Below are 6,725 nucleotides of genomic sequence, written 5' to 3' on the forward strand. Positions count from 1 at the left end.
AACTGCAAAAAGAATGTTACTCCAGAAAATCACCCACCTCCTAGTACGTTACCTTGGCAGGATTTTTAATCTGTCTGGGAGGACTCATTGCATTTAGTTCAGTACTTAGATGACAAAGATGTGATTCTTTCTAAGCAAAGCCTAGAAAAGAAGGCCTATTTTTAAGAACCTTATCTGCCTATGTGAACAAGCAAGGTTTCCAGCAGAGCTGAGTTCTTTGTATTGACTTGAGAAGTGACTCCATGCATAAGCATAGCCAGCCTCTGAGATAAACAAGTCTGAGATGTAACTGGTTAGTAAAGCTTTTCAGTGAAGCAGCCATCGTTTTCTTCTCCCTCTTTAGTGTTTCATAGTTATTAACATTCAAATATAGTCACAATTTCTAAGCCAAATACTAATTTTTATGATCTGATATTTTAGATGAACTGCATTACTCCTGCCTCTGTGGGAAGAGATAACAGATCAGTGTTTCACCAGGTTTTTGTAGCTGCTTTGCTCAGAGGTCAAATTCTTGCTCCTCTCTAAAAGTATCAGTAATTGTGCAATAGATTGCAAAGACTTTCATCCAACAAGCTTGTGTGAAATACTATTACATGCTAGACACTGGATGCATAACAACGAGAAAAACAAAGTCCTTGACCTCCAAATACCCTAGAAGAAATGGTCAAAAACACAGATTGCACTATAGAAATATACATACCATATTAGAGATATGAACAAGACCCATGCGAATCTACGGGAGCTGGTGATCAGAGTGGCTATTTCAATGTGGTTCACCAGTTATAGATAATATTTTGGGGCCCAAGAAATATTTTTGTGCTGTTGCTCAGTGTTCTGCTGGAATCTATCTGCTTTCCCTAGGCAGGACTTTACTGCCAGAGAGGACTTTACCACCTCAAATCAAGTGTTAATACCACTATTACTATTCATCAGGCTGAAGGGTTATTTTTCTTGAATTCATCTTTAGGCGTCTCCTCTGCTGATTCAATCTGTGAGGTCTTTGGCTTCATAATGATGTGAAGCAATAGAGTTACATAGGTTGGTAGATGAATAAAAAGAAGTGATACCAGAATGTAGACTTAGGGAAATTAGGATGAAATGGGAAAAAGAAATGAGAAGACTGGTTAAGAGCTCTTTCAGAAATTTATTAATAATGAATGTGCACAAAACTACTATCTGTACAATCATGTCTCAATTTATGTGTTATGTGCCATCTTAAAAACTGGACTGTGAAGTAATATTTGACTCAAATTCTATTTCAAATGTACCTCAAGGCAATTTAAAAAAATAATTTGGAAAATGACTCTGTAAAGCAGAGACTATCTTATAATGTGAATAATCATTTCCCTATTGTATGTCTTGTAAGTTGGAGTTTTGTCAGGTTTGCTTAATGAACGACAAACTGCACCTTCTATTTATGTTAAATAAATAAGTAATATTGAAGAGTATGCTGGAAGACTTCATCTTTCTGTGCAGTCTAGTCATTAGGTGCATGAGATCAGTTGCTCTAGTTCTGAATCACTTGCACCAAATAGACCAGTGTCCCAGAAAATAGTCAGAATAGGAGGGGCAGTCTCTGCTCCAGGAAACCTTAGGTAAAAAACAAAACAGAGAGTGTTGTCTAAGCCAGCACTTTTCAAAATTTAACTCATACATAAAGCACCTGGATTTTGTTAAAATGCAGATTCTAATTCAGGCGGTCTGGGGTGAAGCACAAAGTTCTGCATTTCTAACAAGTTCCTGGGTGCTGATGCCAATGCAGCTGGTCCATTTACCACGCTTTAAGCAGCAAGGATCTAAGCTAAGCTGACAAAATAAATGGCAAGAAGCATGTGTTGTACTCTGCAGTTTATCAGCAACTTGAATATCCAGGCAAAATATATTTGAGGTTTCCAAACCATATCAGTGATGAAACAGGCAGAAAAAAAGGGGGACTCATTAAGACAATGTTTTCTGTTTCCTCCTGTTTTCTCATGTCGCATTCCCATCCCCATCCTCACTTCTGTAGGAGGGGGCGCTCTATTTAGTGCAGGGAGTCGGCTACCATAACATTTCCAGCAGAGTCTTCCTATTTCACAACAACAGTGAAAAAGCAGGGTAACTGGGAACGGTCAAAGGTTTAGCTTTGATCTCGCACAATATCATTCCTCTGAGCCTCCTATGCTCACTCTTTCAAAAAAAAATTAATGCAATGCCTTTTACTCTGGCTTCTTCCTCTCTTGAAATGTCTCTGGAACAATAGAGAGGTGCTGGATATGCTAAGTTTTTCCTTTGAACTAAGGCAAACGGAGTACCTAAGCCCCAGAATACCTCTGGGCTCTAAGCACTGTATCAACTTTGAAACTAACTATGAGATTATAGTTCTATATTTTTAGAAACACATCTTTAACTGAAAAATTGTGGATAAGCCATTGCACCAACTTTTTAAAAGCCATGGCCCCAAAACAGGCACATAAAGAACTTCACCCTCTCTGGGCCTCAGAATAATTTCTGTACCTTGGTTTTCTCAACAGTCAAAGAGTAATCCATAAGAAGACACACCTCATATTGCCATTGTAAGGCTTCCATTTCTACATGGTTTAGAGAACTCCTTAAAACCACAAATCAGTCATGACACTCAAAAGGATTTAACTTCCAATCAGTAGAAGTAAATTGCAGAAAAAATATTCAAAATCAAAATATTGCCACTTAGAAATTGCAGATCGCTATTCTACAAGCTGAAAAAAATCAGCATATCAGAATTGTTTTTTCAAAGATATATCAGGCAAAAGTAGGATATAAGAACAAAAATTCTTGCAAATGGCACGCCATGCCAATTAATTCTACATTTATTTCTTCTTAAAATCTCTTTTTTGTATGATGACTATTTTATGCTTCAAAGGAAAACCAGGGTATACAAAACAATTTCTATTGCTAAATACCCTTTCTGTGTGCACAAAACCACTATAAGAATACACATTCACTTAGGATAGATATCAATATTATATGTACTAATATACTGTAGATGCTCGTAAATATTAAAGATATGCAGAGAAGGATACAGGAACATAATTTTTAGGTGACATTTTTTACTAATGTGGTTTTCATTGTAAAACATAACCTGTGTGTGTTTCAATAGATATGCCATATCTGCCCTCTAGTGGAAAGATGGGATTAGCACTTCAAGCTTGCTGTTCTGGTTTCCACAACAGAAATTTGCCTGCAACTAGAGGAACATCGTTACTGAACTACCAGAGGAGTACGGATTCCGTCCTGACTGTCATGTTATGCTAGGAAAAAGACACATCTGGGTATGTCTGTCGGTTAGTTGGGTAGGCTCTGCAGAGGTATGAGATATGAGAGACCAGAGAAATGGAGAGCCCTTGGGTAAGATCTCAAGCAGAAGCCATTATGCCCATCCACTTGGTCACATGACAATGTTCTAGACGCCAAGGGATCATTTTGGGCACAGCACGTATCCTTCACTCAGACTGTCCTCTGGCCCAAGAAGCTCTGGTCTTCTGCTAGAATTTTAGAAAGCTGAGAGCTGCTCGTAAAAAACGATTTATTTTCAGGGTTATCATGGAAGCAGAAGGTAGCACTGCCCTGGAAACAAGAGGGTGTGACACAAAGCTAGGGGAATGATGTCCCCTCACTTCGTCTGTCAGCACAGCATGGCACCATCACATCAAGGGCACTGGACATGAAATAGCCTCAGCAGTGTCAGTGTTTTAGCACAGGGCAATAACTACAGGACACTTTAAGGATGGCACAGCACAACTTCAGGGGCCAAGAGCAAATATTGGTAACCAAGAGCTGCTTAGCAAGCAGCAGCACCAGAACCAAAAACAAGACACCATTCATTGCAGGGATCCACATCACCAATGACCTTGGCAGAACAGGCCAGGATATGTTGTCGAAGAGAAGGAAAATGGAAACATCTTGTGGTGGCTGACAGGATTATATTCATAAGCAGCATGAGATACTCTCTGAAGATCGCTAGAAATAACTGGCTTTTGGAAGATCCTAAAATTGCAGAACAGGAAAGAGCCAGACAAGTAGTATTTAGACTACTATTGTGAGCAAGCTAATGTGGCTTGATAAAGAAAGTCCCATCAGTCCTGTGCACCATCTGGAACATTGTCATGACTTACCAATATGCAACGTAAATTTTCTTGCTGATAAGGCAGCAACAATTCTGATGAATGAACACACATCAAGAACAAAGGAAACAGAAGAAGGCTGGAAGAAACTAAATAGTTTGGTTAAGACTGGAAAAACCCAGGCTCCATAGAGAATAAACCCCAGAGAATCGTCAGTCGTCTAAACCTCAAACATACAAGGAACCTGTCAGCATCTTCACTGTGTTAATTATTCCCACCATGGGAGTTCATGTTTTCTATGTTTCAATTAGGCTTTTCATTTGGGTATCGGAACTCCTTATCATCATTCATACCAAACTTGTCCCACAGGTTTTCACCTCTGGATTTTTCCATGCCACTTTAAAAATCTTTTTCCTCCGCAATGTCTGGTACAAAGTAAGGGACCAATACATTTTAAATAAACATATTTTAAAAGTTAAATATCTTCCCCAACACAGAAGGCAACCCATTCTTAAAACTTACGTGGAAATCAGGCCTCACTTCACTCCACCTGCTTTTTACATCTATTCCTTCAGAATTAGTTAGACATTAGGAATATCCCAGGAATAAGACATATCAAAATCATCAGATGCTAAAATCCTCATCCATAATTTCTGCACTAAGTTTCCTAAAATCAGTGTGTATTACTTTTAACATCAAAGTCAAAAAACAAAATTTAAAAAATCTTTTCAGCTTAAGTATCTTCTCATAAAACATTTTTACCTACATTTTTACTCTCTGTTAATGGTAGGGCCACACCTCCCAATCACACAGTATCAAACCTCAGGTGTTTCTGGATTCTTCCTTTCCCTGTTGCTCACCTCCCAGATGCAAACAGTCTCCAGATTACATTTGGGCTTTTTTCCCACCTTCATAAATTATCTTGCAAACATCTTTTTTTTTTTCCATTTCCTCTGCCGCTACCCCGCTGAAGATTCTATGACCTTATGGCTAGATAGCTACAATCTCCTGTTGCACTTCTAGCTTTTCCCTGCTACATCCTGAAAATATTGCAAGGTTAACCTTAACTTAAAAATATATAGGCTGGGGGTGGTTGTTCATGCCTGTAATCCCAGCACTTTAGGAGACTGAAGTGGGAGGATCCCTTGAGCCCAGGAGTTCGAGACCAGCCTAGGCAAAATAGCAAGACCCCATGTATATAAATAAAAAAAAATAGCCTGACTTGCTGGCATGCACCTGTAGTCCCAGCTGCTTGGGAGGCTGAGGTGAGAGGATTGCTGAACACGAGGAGGTAGAGGCTGCAGTGAGCCATGATTGCAACACTGCACCTCATCCTGGGCAAGACAGACCCTGTCTCAAAAAATAAATAAAAGATAAATAAATAAATATACACGCACACACACACGTATAATTTCCTTGGTTTTGAGCAAATCACTACAGTCAAAACTGTCATTGGTCCCTGTATTAGTCTGTTGTCACACTGCTAATAAAGACATACCTGAGACTGGGTAATTTATAGAGAAGAAGAGGTTTGATAGACTCACAGTTCCACGTGGCTGAGGAGGTCTCACAATCATGGTGAAAGGTGAAGAAGGAGCAAAGGCACGTCTTACTCTTACATGGCAGCAGGCAAGAGAGTATGTGCAGGGGAACTGCCCTTTATAAAACCATCAGATCTCATGAGACTTATTCACTGTCATGAGAACAGGATGAGGGAAACCACCGCCGCGATTCAATTATCTCCACCTGGTCCCTCCCATGACACACGGGAATTATGGGAACTACAATTCAAGATGAGATTTGGGTGGGGACCAAAAGCCTAACCATATCAGTCCCTCATTGCCTTGAATAAAAAATCCAAATGTTCTAGTTTGACAAAGTTCTCTCCAGCTCCCGCTTGGCATTCAGCTACCCTCCTAACTTCTACAGTCCCTCTTCTACCCGCCTCATCACAACCTTCTATGAATTCTCTGCTCCAAATAAATGGGTTTGCTCTCTGTTATTCATACAGACCATCTTATTTCCCCCAGTGAATTTATGTCACTCACTTTTCCATACTTTAACATTTTCTCCCACCTCCCCTCACTAAAAAAATCTTCCTCTTTCTGGCCGGGTCCTGTGGCTCTCACCTGTAATCCTAGCACTTTCAGAGGCTGAGGCAGACAGATCACCTGAGGTCAGGAGTTCGAGACCAGTTCGACCAACACGGAGAAACCCCGTCTCTACTAAAAATATAAAATTAGCCGGGCATGGTGGCACATGCCTGTAATCCCAGCTACTTGGGAGGCTGAGACAGGAGAATCACTTGAACCACGGAGTTGGAGGTTGCGATGAGCCAAGATCGTGCCGAGCCGAGATTGCACCATTGCACTCCAGCCTGGGCAACAAGAGCAAAACTCCATCTCAAAAAAAAAGAAAGAAAGAAAGAAAAAGAAAGAAACTCTTCCTCTTTCTTCAAGGCCTAGGTCAAGGCATCCCTCTTCAGAGATTCTGTGAACTCCCAGTCTTGTAGTGATTGCCTTTTCCTCTGAACCTAGAACATTTATGGTCCACATTACACATCTGATAGTCTTCCTTAATGGGACCAGTTGTCCCCAGTTTGTGTGGAACAATCCTGGTTTGCACCTGTATTGCTGGTGAAGT

This window comes from Gorilla gorilla, chromosome 17, assembly GCF_029281585.2.
Source record: "Gorilla gorilla gorilla isolate KB3781 chromosome 17, NHGRI_mGorGor1-v2.1_pri, whole genome shotgun sequence".
Taxonomy (NCBI): domain Eukaryota; kingdom Metazoa; phylum Chordata; class Mammalia; order Primates; family Hominidae; genus Gorilla; species Gorilla gorilla.